The sequence below is a fragment of the Sus scrofa genome, chromosome 10 (assembly GCF_054392235.1).
Source record: "Sus scrofa isolate SSC_HxYL_T2T_F1_AM1 chromosome 10, Sscrofa_HxYL_maternal_Yorkshire_Landrace_v2.0, whole genome shotgun sequence".
Taxonomy (NCBI): domain Eukaryota; kingdom Metazoa; phylum Chordata; class Mammalia; order Artiodactyla; family Suidae; genus Sus; species Sus scrofa.
In genome coordinates this window covers 35,215,257-35,239,846 of record NC_139392.1, presented here as the reverse complement: position 1 = coordinate 35,239,846, position 24,590 = coordinate 35,215,257, and the positions used below count along the sequence as shown (strand labels likewise).

General features: G+C 43.2%; 2 pseudogenes; one reads left to right on the top strand and one right to left on the bottom strand.

Moving 5' to 3' along the window:
* The window catches only part of LOC146398972 (sushi domain-containing protein 4-like), a 55,158-nt pseudogene that overhangs the window by 3,795 nt on the left and 26,773 nt on the right, over positions 1–24,590 (top strand).
* Positions 3,405–4,975, bottom strand: LOC146398973 (cyclin-dependent kinase 17 pseudogene; annotated as a pseudogene).

Below are 24,590 nucleotides of genomic sequence, written 5' to 3'. Positions count from 1 at the left end.
AGCTGTGGCTGCTGGCTACACCACAGCCACAGCCAAACTGGATCTGAGCCACATCTCGACCTATGTGCAGCTTGCAGTAATACCAGATCCTTAACCCACTGAGCCAGGCCTTGGATTGAACCCACATCCTCACAGAGACAACCTCAGATGCTTAACTCACTGAGCCACAGTGGGAACTCCCTTCAAATGCTTTGATAGCAGGAATGTGCTCTCCAGAAGCAAGGTGGTATTAAGGCAGATGATTTTTTGTGCATTCACACAGATTCCCTTTCTTCTCCTCCTCACTTTGCACTGCTACATGAACCAGCCCTCTCTCCCTTCACTCCATTCCAAATAGTTTATTCCAAGTAATCTCACTTTTAAGAGTTTGGACTTACAAATATTAATTTCCTGGTACCCAAAGCCTGCAGCTTAAGAGGTGCCACTATTATTCCAAGCAACTTCTGTTAAGACTAGAATCTACATATCCCTAAGCAGGGGTGAGGATGCTTATGGTCCAGGGAGCAGGGACATGACCAGTATGATGGAGAGGGGACCATGTAGTTGGAAAAGGATTGAAATATTCCCTGTGTGCACAGGGCTGCTGACATAGTAAGTACAGTGAACAAAGCCACCATCTTGGGCTCTTCCTTTCCAAGATCACTCAACTAGTGTCCTGGGGGCCACTTTCTCTGGGAAAATACAACCCCTTCCCCGCATTTTGGAAGAAAAGGTATACGTAAAATTAGATTAACTCTGTGTAAATTCACTTGACAACAAAACCAGGATTAGGACCTGCATCCTGGAGTTTCCATTGTGGTGCAGCAGAAACAAATCCAACTAGGAAACATGAGGTTGTGGGTTTGATCTCTGGCCTTACTTAGTGGGTTAAGGATCCAGCATTCTCATGAGCTGTGGTGTAGGTTGCAGAGTTGGCTTGGATCTGGCATTGCTGTGGCTCTGGAGTAGGTTGGAAGAAATGGCTCTGATTCAACCCCTAGCCTGGGAACCTCCATATGCCTTGGGTGTGGCCCTAAAAAGACAAAAAAGACAAGAAAAAAAAAAAAAAGACCTGCATCCTGACTCCTAGTTCAGTGCTCTTTCCATCATACTGATGTTGTGCAAAACAAGCTGCGGTCAGATTCACCTGGGGGACTTTTATTTATTTTTTTCTATTTTTTTTTTTCACATTTTAACAACATGAAGATTTTGTTATTATAAATTTCAAAACAAAATTGAGGAATTTCCACATAATATTTATAACCTTCAAAGTACAATATTAATACGTGTCCATTAGTTAGAAATAACAGCAGTATGTTAGGCTACAGAGTTTAGCATAAAACCAGTTTACAAATATGAAAAACAGTAATGGTTCAATATTCACCATTACACATGAATCCATTTCTTCCAGAAAAAAAATTTTAAAAAAATTAAAATTTCACTATGACGAAATATTAAAATAACACCCCAAACATGCCACAATCACTATTCACAAATAAAGTTAAAATGAAATATACAAAATTTCACTTAATACTGTCAAATAACAATAAACTACAAGATTTCCAGAACAGAAACGGTAGGGCCCCTGAATGTTTTACAGTGAATGTCAGGAAAAGGATTAAGTTATGACTTATTTTCATGATATATAAGCCAAAAATTTACATGACCATTTCAAAATATACCAATTAAGATTTATCATTTGTAAGATGCACTAAACAAACAGTCCTTAAAGGTGAACACAAATGCTTCATTAAAACACTGTAACAACACCAAGGTGTGTTTATGATGTTCAAAGATTCATAATTAAAACTGTAATATTTACTCTCTCTGGTAAACAGATAATACCCATAATGCTTTTCAAAAAATCCTCTAAGTCCTCATTGCTCTCTTTTGTATTTATCATGGCTCATTTCAAAGGCATATTACAGCTTTCAGCTGATTCCAAGTGAATATTATTAAAACACACACATACACACAGCTCCCAAATGAAATAACTTGTTCCCCAATGAAGTATCATCCTTTTGAATAAAAGAACTGTATTTAAAACAGTCAAAAACAAGACTTCTCATGTTCAACTAGAAGAGTTTAGTTTTAATTAAATTAAAGCACAATGTATCACCAAGTGTATTAGTATACAAATATCCAATAATAGGCAGTAAATATTTCTAAAATGAGGAAAGTTAAAAATAAATACTTTTGGTGACTTAATTTACTGGTGTCTAATGCGAGATTCCCAAAATATCAGGTATTCACTTGCTTGAGTCAACTTCTGAATCACATGGTTTCCTAAACATAAGGGTGCTTATCAATTTTTTAGCTACTCTATTTGCCAATGTTCAGAAAAAAACACATAGCATGATCTTAAGAGTGTTCAAGATGGCTCACTTATTTTACTGTTAAGCAAAGCTAAATTTACATTCCAGGAAACACTGCAGTTTAATTTTAAAAACAAACAAACAAAAAATGCAGCAGTAAAACACTTTGTGAGGAGAAACAGATGCATTCACATATAATAAAGCCACTGCAACTTCTTCAGGCATTCAACTGTTGTGTTAAATAAACAGACAGGAGTTATTTAGCAGCAATGATTCTGCAATACATAATGCACTGTGTTTCTCAGTCCTGCACAAAAATTGCAGCTACAGTTACATCAATAGCTGTAACCTATTGGCTCTAATGGCAGAGAAGACCTTAAAACCAAATGTACCAAAAAATTGTCACACTGTGACAACAAATACAAAAACAATTTGTAGGTATGAAATAAAATGACTCCACTGTGAAGAGGACAGTGTAGACAAATGAACATTCCACGTCCACCAAAATAAATAACTGCCTTCAGATCTGAGTCCTTGATTGATAAGAAAGGCTGGGGGCTGGGCTTGAAACCATTTCATCAGACTTAAAAAGCATGCTCTGTCTTCTGTTATTCCCATGTCTTAAATAGAAAGTCATTTTATGAGGCAGTTCAAGGTTCAGGTTTATCCCACATACAGTATTTGGTGACTCTATGAAGCTAATGTTCCCACCAGCAAAAGCTAATACACCATGGCAAGAGTGATCAGCATTGTCTTAAATGACCCTCTTGTTGATGGGGTCAGTCTATAGCATCTGTGCTTCGAAGTGATGAACCTGATGACTAGGGAAGCACAAGATGCATCTTCTGCCTCAGGTGCCAGGGATAGCATGTACACTGATCAAGTCAGGTCACTTGTAAAAGGTCTTTGTGCCATTTGCAGCTTTCAGGATCCCTCCTTTGACTGAGTCAGATTTCTTTCTTAAGGATTACTGAGCTGCCCACATCAACAGAAAAGTGAGTGCATGCAATGCTAAATGTACACAGTTTTGGAATGCACTGTACATTGGCTTTTACATTGACAATTTTATTCATCAATTTATAAACCAAACACTTGATTCCACACAAAATTTTATGATTGACACATGAAATGGTTTATGACAAACACACCTTTCTCTGGATAGGAAGAATTTCAAAAACCCAGGTCCTTTTGCAACTGAATCTCTTTCAAACTGAATATTGACACACTTTCAGGTAAAGCATGTATTCTTCAAAAGTACACATGTTTCATGTCCTCTTCTGCTGAAACCCTTTTCTTAGATTCATACTGAAGAAATTTTGTTATCAATTCAATTCCTTCAGAGTCTAATCTGGGTGGATGGTTAATTAGAGGCTGTGGTTTATATTTTGGAAAGTTGTAGTTCTTGAACTCATCATTTGAAGAAACACCTGGCCAAGTTTCCTGAGATGGAGTTCCCAGCAGTCAGAAGATTAAGTGTAGTTCATCTTCCACAGTTGGAAACAGAGGTCTTCCAGAAACCATTTCAAAGAAAATGCAACCAACACCCCACATGTCAATCTGTGTTGAGTACTCTGAGGAACCGAGAAGCACATCAGGTGGCTGGCACCACAGCATGACAACTTCATTTGAGTAGGTCTTTGTGGGAACTGACTTGGCTCTGGCTTGTCCAAAATCTGCTAGCTTTAATTCTCTTTCATTAATGAGGAGGTTCTGTGGTTTTAAGTCTTGGTACAAGAACTTTCTTCTGTGGCAATATGCCAAATCACATAGAATCTGGTATAGGAACAGCTTTACATTGGGCATACCCATGATGTTGCCACAGTCATCCATGTACTGTTTAGATCTTTATCCAGATACTCAAAGACGAGGGTCAAAGACTTATCTGTGTGAACAATGTCATGTAAGGTTACAATATTTGCATGTTTTAGATCCTTTAATAGTGAAACTTCTCTTATTGCTGTGTAGGGCGCACCTTCTTCATGTTCCAATTGGATCTCTTTCAATGCCACAAAATTCTCTGTCAGTTTACTTCTTCCTTTATATACTGTTGCATATGTACCCTCTCCAAGCTTTTCTAACTTGATGTAGGTTTCCATTTTTCCAAACCCATTTTCTGATAAGGAAACTCTCCAAGACCTTTGGCTCATTGGTTGAGCAAATGGTGGACGGTTCATCTGCAACTTTTCAAGATGCCCATCAGGTATTCTGATATCTGCAGACAGTGATAACTGCTTATTTAAATCCTCCATGGAGATGCGTCTATGTATATGATTTCTAAGACAAACACCCATAGGTGACTGGACTTCATCAGATGATGTCCCTGAAGCTTGGTCACTCTCAACATCTGATCCCATTTTTAGATTTTCATGAACCATATCTAATCTGCTTCCATTTCTGGTCATTGCCATGAAGGAACCAACGCCTCCTCCAATAACGCTATGTGGTCTCTGAAGAGGGGCTTCCTGAAGGACCGCGTGTACTGGTGGAGGAAGGAATGCATACTGTGAGAGGTTGGAGGCCTGCCATTCTTCACAATAGGCTCATTATCCTTGCTGCTGTTTTCTTCAATAGTCATTTGTTCAGCCAATTCAGACAATGATTCATCAATAGTCTGGCTTCTTCGAAGGCTGAGGGATAGCCTTCTCTTAAATTTGTTCATCCTATCAAATTGAATGTGATTTAAAAAATTCTTAAGAAACTGCCAGAGCTAGCACCATTCTGATCAGTCAGCAGCAATCCTCCAGGAAAAGATTATAATTCACGGAAGGCAGCAAGTGTGGGGGCCACGTCCTGAGCCCAGGCAAAGCGAGGCAGTGTGCAGACTGAAAGAAGCTCTGCTGACACCCACAGAGACTGGATGCAGGTCTGGGTCCCAGTGGCCAGCAGACCTGAGGGGCCTCTGAGGCACAGGCCCCCACCACAGCCACCACCTTCCAGTTCAAGCTGAGGGTCTGAGCCTCCAAGAGGGGCCACATGTTCCTCATGTGTTGCCAAGCCCCCCAGATAACATGGCTTTCAAGCTGCGGGGCCACGCAGGCCATGCACTTATCCCCTTTGAGGAGCAGAGCAGGAGCCAGGCAGCCTGGGAAGTGCTGAAACCCAGCTGAGGCTGCCTGGCTAGACGTGGGCTCCTTCTTTTCTGGTGCCAGATCATGAGGAGCTGAGGACACTGAGGGCAGCCACTCTTGCTCACTGCATGTGCCTCACTTTCTCACTCTGAGGCTGCAGATTGATGCCACCACCTGTCCCCCCTGGGGTGGCAGGGCTGGGGTACTTTTAGAAATAACGGTGCCAGGAGCTTTCTCCAAGACCTCCTATTTTAGTTGTTCTGGGCAGTGGGAATTCAACCATGGTATTTCTGAAAGCTTCCAGTGTCCTTGCAGTTACTGCTGCCAGCTGCACTTTGTCTCCACCTCATCATCTGCCTGTGGCCAAAGGTCACATAGAGCACAGGAGAGCAGTCCCTGTCTTTGCCCAAACCTGCCATGTCTCCATGGTGAACCCCTCTCTGCTCTAGTTCCTTGCAGAATGCACCAGGGGAGGAAATGAAATCATTCAGCAAGCATTATTTTTAAGTACTTCCTAAAATATTTTGATTCTCATAGACCTGACCAGGATGGCTATAAAATATGAGTAATTTGATGGGAAGAAGATTCTTTAAGTTTCCTGGAGAGAAGGTGCAATGTGAGTTTCAGTGTGATTATTACATTATAAATTTTTAATTGAAAAATTCAACTTGACTCAGGAGCAAAAAAAGATGGCAGATAACTCTTTTATTCAGTGAAACTGGGGGTGGGGGCAGATATTTGTCAAAAGCAAGGCAGCCGTACTTCTTTTTTACAGTTCCTCCTATATTAAGGTGAGTTGTCTTCCAGCTCCAGAAACTGCACCAATACAGATGGATGCTTTAAAAATGTTTTATTCAGGATCGTTTTCTTCTCATATGCATTTTCTATCCTTTAAAATTTCTTTCTTCTTACCTTAGATGTGGGTTATCAGAAAGAGCAGCCTGTGCCCACAGGGGCAAATATTTACATGTTTTTGCCTAACATACTCTTCTCATTTTCCATCCTCTAAGATGGGAAGGGGAAGGGAGTGCCTCTCCCTGTCTTCAGGAGCACTGCCATTTATTTGTGCTTCTGGTAACAGAAGTCACTGCTTTCCTCCTCTCCTTCCCTTGTGGCTTCTGTGTGAGTTTGGGTTTTTGTTCTTAAAATGATGTCTTTCACTTAACTCTGGTAAGACTTGAAAGGAAAAAAAAAAAAAACGGAGGAAATAAGATCAGGTCAGATGGGGGCAGATGCAGTAAAGATAAATGACAGAAATGATCAGTTATCATTGTTGCAAGATGACAGCTGGACCACCTCAGACAAGGGTTCACAAGCCTGCACAACTGAGCCCCCTGTAGTGCAGAGGAAAATCCCAATCCTAGCAGCCTTTACCAGCTGCCTCCTGTCATCTCCCATGGTCTGTGAGTGCTGAGACTTGCCCTTTCTCTACAGGGACCATGGAGGTAGGGAGTTGAGTTGCTTTAAGTCACAGAATTATTAGGCAATGGCGGAACATCCCCACATTCCATATCCTTGTCGGATTATGTACAAAGGTCACAAAATGAGTGTTAGAAAGGTGTTGCACCAAGCTGATCATGGAGATTCCCCCAGAAAGCAGTTTTTCACAAGCTCAGAACTAAAATGACCCAGAATTAGGTTGGCCACTTATGGAAAATGCAGGGTATCCTTCCAAACCTATCACAGATGAAGTTCTTTTTCCCTTAAGCCAGTCTTGAGCAGTTTAGGGCCGACTGTGGCTCCCCAGTCTGCATCTTGAGAGTCCTGTTAGAGTGAAGATCTTGGCATTCCTCTTGTGGCCCAGAGGGTTAAGAACCCAACTAGTATCCATGAAAACTCAGGCTTGATCCCTGGCCTCACTCAGTGTGTTAAGGGTCTATCATTTCTGTGAGCTGTGGCATAGTTTGCAGATGTGGCTTTGATCTGGCATTGCTGTGGTTGTGGTGAAGGCAAGCAGCTACAGCTCCAATCTGACCCCTAGCCTGGGAACTTCCATATGCCACAGGTGTGGCAGTAGAAATAATAAATAAATAAAATAATGCAGATCTTAGAAGACCACCCTGGAGGCAGAATGAGAGGCTCAGCTACAGTGCTGACTCCCAGCTGCTCAGATAAGAACTTGTTCTTTACTCCAGGTCATAGTCCTCAGGGCTGGGCCAGGGGGCTTGTTAACCCTGAGCCAACCTTTGTGTTTGAACGGCTGTCTTTCACCTAGTTGGTCACCTTGCATATCCATCCAGCAGTGGTTCTCCATGTTTTACTTCATGGGAATTGCCCTAGGAGCGTGTTAAAAATGCACATTTCCAGGCCTACTCTGAGAGGTTTTTCTGCACTAGGAATCTGAATTTGGCAGGCACCTCCAGGAGATTCTCGTGCTGGCAGGCCTCAGAGCATGGCTTGTGATACTTGCCATAGGTGTGCCAAAGTGGAACATGAAGACAGAGGATAGAACCTTGGAAATGGCCTTCTCTGATTTTTCTTGTGGGCTCAATTCTGGCAACCAAATGCTTCTATCACCTCCTTGTTGAAAATGAAAGTTACTTTCCACAAGGTGGAAAGAGACCTCCATGTTTTCTTTTTTTAATAAAGTATTTAAAATTCTGTTTATTAAGAGAAAAGCAAGAAATTAGGTCATTTTGTCTCCTAGGGTGAAACCTTCTAAACCAAACCCAGTTTCTCCAACAACCTCTAAATTTACATATGAGGTCAAATAGCCATCTGGAAAATAATTTGGCATCTATGTTGATAAGATGGATTGGCCTGCCTCAGTCTTTATTTCTTTGTAGTGTTCTTGTCAGTTTTTACCATCAAGGTCATGCTACACTCATAAAATGAGGGATTGTTGTCTTTCTGAATAGAAGTCTTAAAAGAGTTTGAATAAGACAGGTGCTATTTCTTCCTTAAATATTTAGTGTAATTCATGGGAAGCCACCTAGAGTTTCCTTTGTGGGAAGGTTTTTTAGTTTTGAATTCAGTTTGTTCTACATTTTTTAGGATTATAACCACTTTCAGTTTTTTCTTGTGTCAGTTTTGGTAAATTATAGAGTTATTGTTCAATTGTTTTAGGAATTCAGTTGAATCTAACATTTCTAATTTCTTGGTGTAAAGTTTTCCATAACTTTTTTTTAAATTTTTCAAATCAGGATTTGTAATGGTGTCCCTGCTTTATTCTTTTATGGTTGTGTGTGACCTCTCTTTTTTTATTTTTTTGATTTCAAAGAACCAGCTTTTGCATTTGTGGATTTTCTCTTATGTATGTTTCTTTTCCCATTTCATTAATGCTTTTGCTCTTTTCATTATTATTTACTTCCTTGTACTTTCTTTAGGTTCAGCTGCCATTTTTCTAACTTTTCTAGAGGAATTCTTAATTTGGGTACTTAATAATGGATTCTAAATTTTTGTGTTCCTAGTACTATACCTCAAAATACATAAAGCAAAAGTTCATGGAACTTTAAGGACAAGTCCACAATCACAATGAAAGTTTTTAATGTTTCTCTCTTAGAAATTTATAGAACAATCTACTATGTATAGAAAACAATGTTACTAGCAAACTCTAACCAACTGTGAGATATATACTCCTGATTTTCAGATATTTCTCTTTTTCTAATATGTGCATTTATGATTAGAGGGAAATTTAGAGCCATAGTTTTATCTGTGGGCATACATTTTAATATGTAGCATTTTCATTGTTATTTGATTCAAAGCATTTTTCTTTTTAACCATGATTTCTTTTGGGGCCCATGGATTATCTAGAAAGGTATTACTTAATTTCCAAACATTTGGGGATTTTACTAAATTTTCAAAGTCTCCCTTCTGTATCCACATGTTCTGCTAGGATTCCACTGAAGATTCAACCAACCTCAGATTGAAAATATTCACCCACACACAGAGAAAAATTCTAGAAAGTTCCAAAAAGCAAAATTGAATTTGCTGCACACTGGCAATGATTTACCTAGCATTTATATTATTATTTGCAACTATTTACATAGCACCTACATTGTATTAGGTACTACAAGTAATTGAGAGATGATTTAAAGTACAGGAGGATATGAATATGGCATGTGCAAATACTTTGCCATTTTATGTAAGGGACTTCAGCATCCATAGATTTTGGCATCCATGGGGTGGGAGGAGTTCCTAATTGGAACGAGTACCCCGTGGATACTTAGGGATGACTGTATGTATTTCTATTTTCATTTCACCATGGCCAGGAAACATGCAGTATAATTTCAGTCTTTTGAAATGTATGGAGACTTTCTTTATGCCCCAGTATGGCCAATTTTTATAAATGTTCTATGTATGCTTAAAAGAAATGTATGAGAGTAGACAGCCAAGAATGCATGAAGAATTACTCTTCAAGTGTTAACTATAAGGAAATACTTTAGCAAAACACAGATGCTAGATGCCTTTGTCAACCACAAATAAATAAAATACAGCAATCTATAAGTCAAAGAAAAATGCTAAGTATAAGAAACATGCTTGCTTATAGTAACTTTACTGTGTCCCCCTCTCTGCCACATGGCTACTTCTCAGTGGTTTAAGCATGACCTGGAGATAGTTTCTTGTAAACATTGAGCTAAGAGCCATGACGTCTTGAACATCCTGTTCTTCAGGTTCCATGAGAGTCAATATCCTATAAAAAAGAAAGAAACAGCCTGAACTAGTCCTGTTCCCAAAGCAAAACTACCCATGTGTTGGTGGCTCTTTTGCTATAAAGCACCCACTCTGTCCAGTTGTATCCTTTCTGAAGAGCATCACTCTTGCCTCTGCTTTTCTGTGCCTTATGTTGCTTGTTTATTTTGACATCATTGGCCACTGTTGATTCCATTCAGCATCTTCACCCTGATCCTGAGTAGACAGTGGTGATCAGGACCATGTTCTCTGGGAACTACTTCAGGGAACAGTAGTGTGTGGAACAGCACCAACACAGAACAGTGATTCTGAGGGATGGTAGTAGATAATAAGTGAAAAAAAAAACATTCTGTGGTGCAAAGTTTGAGGATCCTCAAAACCCACCATCACCTCTGAAACCAACTGCAAGTATGGGAGCCCCCAGACTGTCACTTCTGATTCCAGCTACAAGTTTGGAAGTCTCCAAGCCCATCCTCAGGTTCAGCAGTTCCCTAGAAGCACTGATGAGACTCATGATTATGGTTTATTACAGTGAAAGGACACAGATTGAAATCAGCAAAAGAGAGAGACTGACATGGGTCCAAGAGTCACCAGTCATGAGCTTCCAGTTGTCCTCTGAATGGATTCATACACACAGTGACTTTTCTCCCAGCCACTATGTGTGTCAACACACATAGAGTACTGACATGCAGTGAGGCTTACCTGAGACTTGGTGTCCAATGTTTTATTTGGGGCATCGGCACATAGGCATTGTTGTGGCCACTTTTGTGTCTCCTATTCTTCCAAGAGTGGAGCCAATACTTCCTGAAGTCAGTGTTCCCTGGCCCAAATCCCATTGTTAGCATACACATCTGGCATGGCCTGGAAGCCCCAGATAAACAAAAATACTCATCTCAGGACATACCAAGGGCTTTGAGGGAACTTCCCAGGAGCTGAGGGCAAAGACAAAAACTCCCTCTGTGTAAGGCTAGCCCTTTGCTGCACATACTCACGCGACACCGAGCATGTCATGGCCCATACTTTAGAATCTCCAGGAGCTCCCGTCACTCTAAAATGAAAGAGGATCCATTGCCCTCATCTTGAAGGCCCTGGATGATCTGGCTTTTCCATCTCCTCCTTTCTTACTCTCCTCCAGACACACTGATCTTCTTTTGTGATTTTAAAGACCCCAAGCTCTTTCCTGGCCTTCGTAGTTTCTGTTCCTTCCACCTGAAATACTCTTTTCCCTGATCCACACATGATTGGATTCTTCTTGTCATTAGGTCTCAGATTAATAAATGTCATTTCCTGAGAGGCTCCTTTCCTGTCCCTGGGTCAGTCCCTATCATATTACCTTGTTGTGTGTTCATCATCAAAGAGATCAATGCCTGTTATTTGTGAACTCACTCACCTGATAATCTGACTGTTAGCAGTCTCCCTCTATGCAAAAGCTATAAGCATGGGATTCTTGACTTTTTCTCCATCCCCAGCCCCTGCAATGCCCTGGATCTAGAAGAGGTGCTCAGTAACTCAGTGAATGAATGAACCAGTGGGCAGATGCATAATGCTCTTCACAAATGCTGGCTTGAACAAGATCAGTAGAATTCTTTTTTTTTTTTTTTTTTTTTTTTGGATTTTTTAGGCCGCACCACTTGTGGCATATGGAAGTTCCCAAGCTAAGTTTTGACTTGGAGCTACAGCTGCCTGCCTTCACCACAGCCACAGCACTGCCAGATCTGAGCCACATCTGTGACCTATACCACAGTTCACAGCAACACTGGATCCTTAACCCACTGAGCAAGGCCAGGGTTTGAACCTGCATCCTCATGGATACTAGTTAGATTCATTTCCACTGAGCCACAGTGAGAACTCTGGTCAGTAGAATTCTTGACAGCAAGACTTTCAGAGCCTTTAGCATACCAATATGAATTGTGAATTTTAGTATCATGTATTCACATTCCTAGGAACAATTGGAGGGGAGTGTATTGATTTTGAAATTTGGCATTTTTGAGGAATCAGATTTCTTTTCATGCATAGCTAATATTTTAAAGAGTAGGATATCTAACAGATGGCACATATTCTTTAAAAAGTATTTAAGATTTCCTGTGGCTCAGCAGGATGAGAACTTTACATGACATCCCTGAGGATGTCATTTCAATCCCTGGTCTCATTCAGTGGGTTAAGAATCTAGCAATGCCGTAAGTTGCAGCATAGGTCACAGATGTGGCTCAGATCCCATGTTGCCCTGCCTGTGGTGTAGGCTGGCAGCTGTGGCTCTGATTTGATCCCCAGTCTCGGAACTTCCATTTACCACAGGTGTGGCCCTAAGAATAAAATAAATAAATAAACAAACAAATAAATGAGACCAAATAAAATGTCCTTTGCTCTTTCCTGCTCCATCCTTTAGGACTCTGTTCTCTGCAGCTAATCTGAGCAGTTGATTTGTATGTAGGTACAGATGCGTAGTACTGCCTTAGGGCCTCTGTTCCACTCATTTATTTTTTTTTATTTTTCAATTTTTGGCTTTTGTCTCTCTAGGGCTGCACTCATGGCACATGGAGGTTCCCAGGCAAAGGGGCCAATCCAAGCTGTAGCTGCCAGCCTACACCACAGCCACAGCAACATTAGATCCAAGCTGCATCCTCAACCCACAACACAACCCATGGCAATGCCAGATCCCTGACTCACTGAGCGAGGCTGGGGATCAAAGCCACAGCCTCATGGTCCCCAGTTGGACTCACCTCTGCTGTGCTCTGTCAGGAACTCCTCACTTGTTTATTTATTATATTAAATCCTCATTGTTACTAGAGACAGGATACAGAAACAACCCTAGTGGTAGGCTAGTGAAAGGGAATTTCTGGAATGGAGGCTTTTGATATGCCTCTAGTTAGAGCTCCAAACTGCACATTTATGCCCTGCAAACAAGAGCTGTTTTGACTGTTGACCTGAGTCTACCTGACAAAATCAGTTATGGTAAACTGTTTCTCATAGTCCTTGGTAACACTATTTCTGAAATTCCTTTTACAAATTATTTCTGGTGGCTGGATGCATTTGTGCTATAGAAAAATCATGTTATTTCTGTTTGAAACTTTAGAAGCAATGAATATTATAGGTGTATTTTCAGATACTAAGGATCCTGGTTTATTTATTTTCATGGATATAAGATTCAGAGTTGTTTACTGCTACTGATAACCTGGTTGAGACGTCTGCCTGTTTCGGCTGCTTTCTTCTTTCTTCATGACCCTCCTTACTGGGGGGATTTGGTTCCAGACATGGTGGGTTTAAAAATATATATCTAAAGTCTCTGGGTGGTATATTCTGCTGTCATGGTTTAGTTTAGGCTTTGTTAGAGCTGGTCTGTCTGAGTTTTGTTCTTAAATTCAAGGGCACAGGCCTTCCTGGCAGCTCTGCCTTGGTAGAGTGTGAACTCCAGCTTCTGACTCCTCAGGTGACATAGGGATCCTCTCACACAGAACACAGTAAATTGGTTCTTTTTTTTTTTTTTTTTTTGCATTTTAGGGCCATGACCACATATTGAGGTTCCTAGGCTAGGGGTCCAATTGGAGCTACAACTCCCATCTTACACCACAGCTACATCAACATCAGATCTGAGCCACATCTGAGATCTACACCACAGCTAATGGCAATGCAAGATCTTTAACCTGATGAGCAAGGCTAGGTATCAAACCTGCAACCTCATGGATACTAGTCAGATTCATTTCTGCTTCACCATGATGGGAACTCTGCTACGCTAAGTCTTCCTTGAGTAGAGTACATAATTACTGGGATTGGGGGGGGGGGTCTGTGGATTCCCTTTGAACACATAGCCCCCAACTTCTACTTATGGTCACATGAAGTATTTTGGATTTTTGTTCTTTTTAGGGCTCCACCTGTGACATATGGAAGTTCCCAGGCTAGGGGCCTACACCACAGTCACAGCAACACCAGATCTGAACCACATCTACAACCTACACTGCAACTCATGGCAATGCTGGATCCCTAATCCACTGAGTGAGGCCAGGGATCAAACCCACATCCTCATGGATACTAGTTGGGTTCATAACCCATTGAGCTGAAGCAGGAACTCTATGAAGTTCTAATGAGAAGTTTGACATGTTCTTCCTACAGAGCCCTATGCAGAGAAACCACCCTTGGAAACAAAGCTTGGATGCTTCTGCTCCTGGTCAGCCACAACCCATATGTCACAATCTAAATGGACATTTCTGTCCATTGAATTCACTGCCTCTTGCTGGCCACCCTCTGAGTATGTTAGTTAATTCATGAACAAGTTTTGAATCAGTCATGAAAATAGTTGTTTAGTCATATAAATGACTGCCACAGGCTCTATTTACAGCCCAGATTTTACAGATAGGTGACTTGATAAATGCATTTTTATTTGCTGTGAGTAATTTCTGCGTAGTGATATTGAAAAAAATGTCATTCCCATTTTCCCCTAAGAAGAAAGCAGCAGTGGTATGCCAAGAGCTCTCAGTTTTCTGTGACTCCAGTCAGGATTATTCTGGCATTGTTTTGGGAGGGATTCAGCTATTCTGGTAGAGAAACTGTTGGTTAAAGAGGAACAGCTAGAAGACCTCTTTCCATAGCCTGAAATGCAAAAATGAGAGGTAAAATTGAAACCAGAACCCAGTTCACCATCCAAGACTCTGTTGACATCCATAGGCACATGGAAGGGCTGGTGATGGGTTTCCTCTGGGGACGGCTTAGCTGCCGGAGCCACCCTGAAAGCCTGTCAATCAGTCTCATGTGGGGGCTATGGGCTCACAGGTTTCCTGGGCAAAGGTCCACATGGATTTATTCTCTGCCAGGTATATACAAAGGTCTGGTGACACAGGCAGAGTGTCAGAGGCAGTGGCAACACAGTCCCTGCTCTCAAGCTAAGGGTGCTAATGAGGGCTGAGGTAAAGGCAGAGCTGGGCTTGCAGGGGCTTGGACCTGGAGGACCCATAGGAGATGGTGAATGGCCACCACCAATTCACTCCAGCTGTCAGGGCTCTCCTCTGCCTTGGGGGCCCTTTTCTGCCCCAGGCTTTCCTGTCACTGATGGCCTAGTTTCCAGAGGCCATTGTCAGAGTGCTCCCAGTAAACCCAGCCCCAGCCCCACATCAAAGCTCCTGGGACAGAGCTCCCACTGTGGCATGACAGGATTGGCAGCATCTTGGGACCACTGGGATTCAGGTTTGATCCCTGGCCTGGTGCAGTGGGTTAAGGATCTGGTGATGCTGCACCTGTGGCTCAGGTCATGACTGTGTCTCAGATCTGATCCCTGGCCTGGGAATTCCATATGCTGTGGGGCAGCCAAAAAAAAAAAATTCCTTGGACATGCTCTTTGTAAAGCCACCCAGATTCGACCCCCCACCCTGAATCATCCACCAGTCAGCCCCCTGAATCTAAGGGCTTAGTACCTTACAGCTGACTCTTCAAAGCTTAGAGGAACTTGAGAACCAGGCTTCCTATTAAGATGGTACCAGCCTCTTCTGGATTCCATAGCCTTTAGGGAATGGCTGAGAAACCCACTGAGAAATTTCTGTAGGTTTGTCTGATCCTCAAAGTGCTATTTTAAAATGTTTCCTTGCTTCAAAAAAAAAGTAAGAAGCAACAAACTGGGAACACATCTCATCTACCCGACTCTACAGGTAAGAATAGACAGTTCCTGTCATGGCTTAGTGGAAACAAATCAGACTAGGAACCATGAGGTTGTGGGTTTGGTCCCAAGCATCACTCAGTAGGTTAAGGAGCTGGTGTTGCCTTGAGCTGTGGTGGAGGTTGCAGACGTGGCTTGGATCCCTTGTTGCTGTGGCTGTGGTGTAGGCTGACAGCTGTAGCTCAGATTAGACTCCTAGCCTGGGAACCTCCATTTGCCATGGTGTGGCCCTAAAAAGAGAAAAAAAAAATAAAGGTAGAAATAAATGGCTCAGGCTTATAGCATATATGCACGTAAAATCAGAGACCTTCAACAGAATGTGCCCATAGGAGTTGGTGACACCAAGGCCGCTTGCACCACATGGGATTTTAAAGGTGGGTGTTTTGGGCAGGGATGGGGGCAGGGTGAACTGGATCCAACTTGGCAGAAGAGTGACTTGGCCTGTAGGGTAAACTGGAAGTAGAATTAGAATGAATCAATTGTAGAGTTACTTTTATCTTTTAACCATTTTGTTGTGTGGGCTCATCCTTCCCCCACCACCCTTTTCCTGACTCCTGCATTGCCTCTTGCCTCCCAGGCCCTGCGTTCTGTTCTGACCCCATCTTTGCTTCCTCTGAGCCTTTGAAATACTGGCATATTGGCAGTAGGATGTGCCACTCCATTTATTAACTTTTTAGACACGTATAAGGAGGATGGGAAAGGCCAACAGCAGATACACTGATGGCTCAGCCCCCTGTGGTTCTACAAAGCACATTTTCTTATCATGCCCAGCCCTTTACCCCACAGGCAGAGGCATAGGAGACCAGCCAGGCAGGCTGCATCACACCATGCTTGCCCACTCTCATGGCCAAGCGTACAGACAGATAGAGATTTCAGGTGAAGCCCCATCCTCTATCTTTGTTCACTCATTTCTAAAATTATAAGCTCATCTGTAGGGTGTGACCTATCCCAGGCAGGAAAGAGAGCTCCTTTTGGGTCTGGACCACCCCCCCATTGGTCCCTCTCTCTGTTTTCCCATGAAACCAGTTCTTTTACTCAGCACTGTGACCCAAGCCTTGTGATACATAAGCAATCACTTCTCAGATTGCCATGTAGGTAGAGACCAGGTCTGAAAATAAGAGCTTTCTTGTGAAGCCATGAAGCACAAAATGGTTTAAACTCCAAAAATAATGTATCCCTTTACCCAAATGTAGATTGCCATATCCCACAAATTGAAGATGCTGAGATTCATAACAAGACATACAGACATGGAGACAAGTTAATAATCACTTGTCACAAAGGATTCAAGATCCGTTACCCTGACATGTACAATGTGGTTTTACTGTGTCATGATGATGGAACGTGGGACAATCTGCCCATTTGCCAAGGTACTGGGCGGAGGCTGTGCTTTTCTGCTCTTCTTTTGGCAGACGTGATTGTAGAGTGTGGACTCGCTTCTCCAGTAAGATGCCAGAGAGAAATGCAAAGCCACACACAACCCATGGTTCAGCCCTACTGCACTCTGATCGCCAAAGCTCTGTTCTCAGCATCTCCACATTGTCCCTTGGGTTCTTTGCAGCTCTGAAGATCCAGCTTTAAAGTTTAAATGGGAAATGTCTTATTCTCCAGCATGTCAGATGTCTCCATTCACTATGAAACCAAATGTAGTTGCTGAATTAGGAGCCTTGTAACTGGGCTGGGAAGGGTATGATGAACAATTATATATTTAATTGGAATAACAGAGCCTTTATACCAATTTCCATAGTGGTGCAAATATATGTAAAGTCAATCTTACAGAGACTATTTTCTCTTACTAATGTTATCCTTTTTTATAATGCATGAGGAGCAGAAAAGTAATCAAATTCAAATTTCATCCAGACCATAAAGTGAATATTTATCCTCGTGCATTTTTTAAATTTGCCTGGTGGAACCAGAGGACCCTGTTTGTGAAAATAAGCCCTCGAGATTGCACTAATTCCAATTTTATTTTATTTTATTTTTTTTGATGTGGGACATGGACCAAAGGACCAAAAAGTCCATGCATAATTCATAATGCAAGGGAGAGGGCGAGCAATCTTCTTTGCACCAAAAGCACTGGCATGTTAAAATCGGGATGTTGAGGCTGGGAAACAACTGGCAGACTCTGTTATTACTTTTCATGCCCCAGAGTTGGAAATAAATCATTTCCTTATGCGAGAGCTGAGGCATCATGGCCCCTTGAAGAAACAAAAGCTTCAGGATTAGGGGGCAGCGGCAGCCCAGGGTCTCATCTGCCTGCTTTCTCCCACCGCCCCCCATAAACCTCCTGTGTTGTTTAGCACATTGTGTGTTATATTTTTAAAGGAGATGCATGTTGTATTTACATTCTGGGAGACTGTTCACAGAATCAGCAGCCAGCTTTTAGGTGGGGTGTTTTATTCAAATGAACTTGCTGAACCACTGATTCCTTCCGGTCCTGCCCCACTATCTGAGTATCAGCCAGGAAAATTATTTTGGACTCCAGCCACTTCTTGCATTAATATTTTCCATTTATCTTTTGGTTCTCCCACTCTTTTGGTTTCCCTTTATGTCCTTAAACACAACATGCTTCTTTAGGAGTTATTTTTGCCCCCAATGATGTTTTTGAAATGCCTTGTGGCAATAGATGTCTTGGGGTGTCATTGTCCAGAGTTCGGAATTGGGCTTCTGCTGGATCTTTCTGGCCCCTCCTGACTCTCCCCCCTTACTAAATCCTGGTCAAAACACAGCTTGGATGTTTTCTGCAACAAGAGAAGAGCTGGCCAGCTGCTCTTGAGAGGTGTGCTTCTCCAAACAGCCATACACCCCAAAGCCCACCTTCATCCCTCCCCAGACCCCTCAAGCTCCACCAAGGAGGTGCCCCTGGTCTGGGCCCTAATCCTCTCCAACCCTAGCACCTTGCCATCTGCCTGCTCAGGCATCAAACACATGCAGGGGTTGCTTTAGACAGCCTGACACAGCTCTTGAGTCCCCAGGGGGGAATATAATTGGCCCTTGGAGTGACAGTTCATCCTGTAACTATTATTTGCACCTATAGATCCAGGGGCTAAATTCTGAGGAGCCTTCTCTCTATTATCTAGAAGTGCAAATAGAAATCACATTGAACTATTGAGTGGAAGCCAGTTTTCCCCTGTATTTTAGGACAGGCTGTCTCCAACCAAGGGTGAGCCTAGCTTTTCCTCTTGATTAGCTGCACATGTTACAGCCCCTTTCTGTCTCCTTTTGAGGGGGGGGGCACTGTTCCAAGGCCATTTTCCCCCAGGGAACTTTGTGTTGTGGAGAGCCATGTTCCAATACCTCCTTCTCCCTGTGGGTCAGAATTAGTGTTTCTCTAGAGGATGCAGTTTATCTTTGTGGGTAGCTTAGGACTACCTTCCTTCCAAGGAGGTCCACTCATTGGAGCCCTGCCTAGGCTTCTAGCACATTTCCTTCTTCCTGTTAATTTGGTTACCATTTCTTCTCCATTATTGATCTAGTTTATTCCTGATGGCCAACCTCCCCCCACCCACACACACTTCACTTTTACCATGAACATTGTCAGTTTTCAGCTCTGGGGGAAAAGAAAAAGGCATTGTAGGACATTGGAACTGCTCAGAAAGATGGCTGGGCACCATGCCTTTCTTATCTGGCCCATCCTGAGGGATCTTCAGGGTCTGTGGGATCTGCAGGGCTCCAGGACACCAGTTTGGCACTTACACAGCCCCATGTATATACCCCTTGTGTTCTGCACAACTTACTGCCCTGGGCTTGCCCCAATACGGACACCATCTAACTCGGCACTGACCCAAATGATGTGCTAAACCCAGAGCTCTCCCAGGCTCATGATCTGTAACAGAGTCAGCTTAGAAGAAGAGCTGATTCTGCTGCAGCTTCTCCCATATACTTTGTACTTGGTGATTAGAAGGGAAAGTGGGTATTTCCATTATACATTATTTCCTTCACACACAATTTATTCTCCCCAGGAAGAGCAACAGCTCTGCTGGGTCATTATTCCCTCCAGTAAGACTGCCAAAGCCAGTATGCCATGCCATGATCACAGTGGATACTGCACAGAGGGGGATGCCAAACAACTGGGAATGTTCCACTGGACTGCACAGGGAACAGGACAAAAAGGTGGTTGCTGTTTTGCAGAAGCTGGGGTCCAGGTCTCAGGCTCACTCAGAATGGTGTGCCTGGTGCAGACTCACAACAGCAGGGCTGCTCAAACACTGGGACCCAGGCCTGCAGTGAGAGCAGCAGCACCTGGAAGCCTTTGATGGTGCACATGCTTGGATCTCACCCAGACCTACTGAATCAGAAGCTCAGGGGGCTGCTTGGGGGGCAGTGGTGAGTTCTATAAGCCCTCTCTCTGGGTGACTCTCAGTGTGAGAACCACTTTGCTGCATGTTACTTGCCTCTTGCACCTAAAGCCCAACTAGATTTTCAAACCTTTAATCACATCATGTCAGGCAGGTGTTTGTTCTGTTATCTGCTGCCATGGAAGCCAGTTTGTATCCAGCCTGCTCATCTGCCCCACCACCACCGCCCCCACTGAAACAGCTGGAGTGTCTCTTTCCTCTCTGGCACCTCAGTGGTTCTCAGACCTGGTGGCACTGTAAGGTTACTTGGGGAGCTTAAGAATATGATAGGGGTGGGAGTTCCTTTTGTGGCTCAGAGGAAATAAAATGTGACTAACTTTCATAAGGATGCAGACTTGATCCCTGGCCTCATTCAGGGGGTTAAGGATCTGGCATTGCCATGAGCTGTGGTTTAGGTCACAGATGCAGCTCAGATCTGGTGTTGCTGTGGCTGCAGCTCTGATTCAAACCCTAGCCTGGGAACCTCCTTATGCCATGGGTGTGGTCCTAAAAAGACAAGATAATCATAATAATATTAATAATATTAATCATAATAAAAGATAGGGGTTGGGAGTTCCCTTTGCAGCTTAGCAGGTTACACACCCAAGTAATATCCAGGAGGATTGGGGGTTGATCCCTCACCTCTATCAATGGGTTAAGGATCTGGCATTGCTGTGAGCCACGGTGTAGTTCACAGGTGTGGCTCAGATCCCATGTGTCTGTAGCTATGGCTGTGGCTGTGGCTGTGATAGGCAGCTACAGCTCCAGTTCCCATCACCTAGCCTGGGAATGTACCTATGCTGCACGTGCTGCCCTAAAAAGCAAAACAGAAAGAAAGAAAGAGAAATATAGGGGTTCCAGGAGATACACTGACCCAGGGAACAGGGCTGGGCATTGGTGTTTTTAAGAATTTCCAGGAGTTCCCATTGTGGCTCAGTGGGTTAGGAATGTGATAGTACCCTGAGGATGCAGGTTTCATCCCTGGCTTAATGGGTTGAGGAGCTCCATTGCCATGAGCTGTGGTCTAGGTCACAGATGCAGCTTGGATCCTGCATTGCTGTGGCTGTGGCATAGGCTGGAAGCTGTAGCTCTGATTCAACCCCTAGACTGGGAACTTTCATATGCCACAGGTGCAGCCCTAAAAAGAATAAAGAAGTTGCTAAGGTGATTCTGATATGTAGTCAGGCCTGGGCCCCCCTGGTAGTGGTGTCCTGATCTGCAACCCTCCATCACTACCTCCCTACTTGTCTGACCCTCTTGATGTCACTTGCAAATATAAAAGCAAATTGTTGCTTTATGAATAAAATAGGTTTGGACATTAGGAAGTCTGAGCATTTAAGAACAAGCTGGGCAGTCCTCAGAAGCCATACCCCATTTACAGTGGGGGACTCTGAAAGAAGTATAGTGCTTTGTCTTTCTGGTGTGCCAAGATACCCTCATGAGACTCTTCCCTTTTTTTCTCCTGCATCACAGGCTGACTGAGACCACTCACCTCTTCTAATGGCTATGTGAACATCTCTGAGTTCCAGACCTCCTTCCCAGTGGGCACTGTGACCTCCCATCAAGGCTTCCCTGGATTCAAACTTGAAGGGTCTGAGGATCTCAAGTGCTTATACAGCCTTATCTGGTCATCCAGCCTACCCTGGTGCCTTGCTCTGGAAGCTAACACATCTCATTCTTTTGGAAACTGAATTGTGGCTTATTAAATTGGATGTGTTGCTAGGAGATAAAGAGCTGAGAATTATGGTCAGCAATGACTTTCATTCCCTGAGTACACATTGCTTGCCTCTGTCTTGAGCAGAGGCAGCAAGCCTGGCCATCTGCTGTGAAGCAGTACTTACAACCAGACATAAAACTGTCCTTCCTTGGTTCTTAGGCTTACAGTGAATGAAAGAGAAGTGTTTCAAGCATCAAAGGTTGAACTGAAAAATCTTGCCAAGTTAAATGAAATGTCTTCAAAAATTAATTGTCTCTGCACCAAATGAAAACAGATTGTATCATGGCATCATTAATCTCACCCCTTGTTTTATTGTTGTGTCAATGCTTCTTCCTATTTCCATGCATTTTATGGCTTAGCTGTAAAAGTTTGCTATAAGCACACACTTGGAAGCCTGAAACAACTAGATCATTCTTTCCTGTTTTTGTTAAATGTATGTGATTCTTTTTGAGTATGGTACCCTGAGGAGCACTAATCAACAGTTTAAAGTCTCGTGGGGGTCAGAGTGTCCACTGCAGAATCAGGCCAGTGTCTGTGTGTAGAGTCTATAGAAAGTTCTCCTAGGCAAGTTGGGTATGCTGGAGTGGCCCTCGCTTCAGTTCAGGTCTTGAAGTTATGATCAAATGAAACAAACCCTGATTTTCTTCTTGGCATCTGAATACAGCAGACAAGAGGAACTGTATATGAGAGAAACAATGAAAGGAACCTTCAACCATAGCCCATTTGCAGATTTTCTTGGGAAACAGAACAAGACCCACTAGAATGTAGAAACCACCAAATTCCTACAAGCCCTGTCTGCATGCATGCATCTCAGTGAGGGGTGGGGTCAGAGTAGCAGGTGTGTTGTCAGGGGTGACAGCGAGAGGATCATGGAAGGGGTCTCCTAAGGGAGACCATGGATTGGAGTGGGTTGGCTGGAGCCATGGAGCCCCCTTTGAGAGAAGGAGGGGAAGGAGGGGAAGAGAACGGAGCTTGGTGCCCGAAGAAGTGAGAATGGCAGCAGGGGCATGAGTGGCACTTGCTCTTCACCTGGGCTGGAGGGTGGAGCCCACCCATCCAGAAACCCCTAGAGAACCAGAGCCTACAGTCGAGATGTCACATAAAATACAGATCACCCAGTTAAATCTGAATTTCAGAAAAACCAACAAATATTTTTTTTCTTCTTTTTAGGGCTGCACCCAGAGCATATGGAAGTTCCCAGGCTTGGGGTTGAATCAGAGTTGCAGCCATCAGCCTATGCCACAGCTGGCATAGTGCCAGCTCCAAGCCATATCTGCAACCTAGACCACAGCTCACAGCAGCACCAGATCCTTAACCCACTGAGGGAGGTCAAGGATTGAACCTTCATCCTCATGGATACTAGTCAGATTCATAACACACTGAACCATAATGGGAACTCTATAAACAAGTAACTTTTTATTATGAACATGTCTTAACTATTGGATGGGACTTAATGGTCAAAAATTATTCTTTGTTTCTCTGAACTTTGGCCATATGTGAGTGTCCTGTGTTTTCTTTTCTTTTTGTTGGTCTTTTTTTGTCTTTTGGGGGCCACACTTGTGGCATATGGAGGTTCCCAGGTGAGGGGTCTAATCGGAGCTACAGCTGCTGGCCTATGCCAGAGTGAGAGCAATGCCAGATCCTAGCCATGTCTGAAACCTACACTACAGCTCACCACAATGCTGGATTGTTAATCTACTGAGCGAGGCCAGGGATCAAACCCACAACCTCATGGTTCCTAGTCGGATTCATTTCCACTGCACCATGATGGGAACTTCCATGGCCTGTATTTTCATTTACCAAATCTAGCAACCCTTGTCTGGAGGGCCCAGGGCACCCCACACCCTGCCCCATCTCCCCTAGGAACAGCTTTTCTGCTGTCCCGATGCCACTGGCAGGTGAGATGAGTGTAGCTGCTGATGAATGGGGGCTTTTCTGGTTCCTTGAGGTTTCTCCCTACTTAGACAACCAGAAATAGAGGATCAGTTAAAGGTCCTATCAATTTGAAAGGCCTACTTTAAAATCTTTTGGAATTGGTTTAAATGCCTTTTGTGGACTTATATTCTGATGAGCTTCATTTTGGGACTTCATAAGTGGTTTTCTTGGAGCTAAGGGGATATGATGGGAAGAGGGGTAAAACAAAACCTCACTTCAAGGAGAAACAAGCTAAGATTCTGGACAAGAGGCTGCAGCTGCTTCTAATTGGAAATGGGTCTCAAGCTTTGACATGAGTCCCTTTTGCTCTGCCAGCCTGGGCTGGGCCCCAGAGAGATGGTGAAACTCAGGCGATGGCTGCCTGTACTTAGACGGCCACCTGATACCTTCTTTCTTCGGTTTTTAAAAAATAATTTTTATGTCTTTACCTTCAAAATACATGTTCCTTGCAATTATCTGTTGCAATTAGTTTGTGAGAGCTTTAAATGCTACCAAAGGCATGATTCCAAACTGAGAGGCACAGAGAAGTCTGAAGGGGATTTTGTCTCAAAACTTGAGAGAAACTGGGGGTTCCCATTATGGCACAGCGGAAACCAATGGGACTTGTATCCATGAGGATGCAGGTTCGCTCCCTGGCCTCACTCAGTGGGTCAGGGATCAATCTGGCATTGCTATGTGCTATGGTGTGGGTCACAGATGCCACTTGGATCCCACATTGCTGTGGCTGCAGTGTAGGCTGGCAGCAGGAGCTCAGATTTGACCCCTAGCCTGGGAATCTCCATATGGCATGAGTATGGCCCTAAAAAGAAAAAAAAATCTTGATAGAAACTGGGTTCAACTAAGCAGTGAGTTAAAAGAAGACATAAGGATTCTCAACAATGTATCCAGATGTGCTTGGGTGTTTGTATTTCTTTAACTCTTGAATTGTGTCTTTTTCAAAGGTGGTGCCTTACTTATGCAAGTAGACCA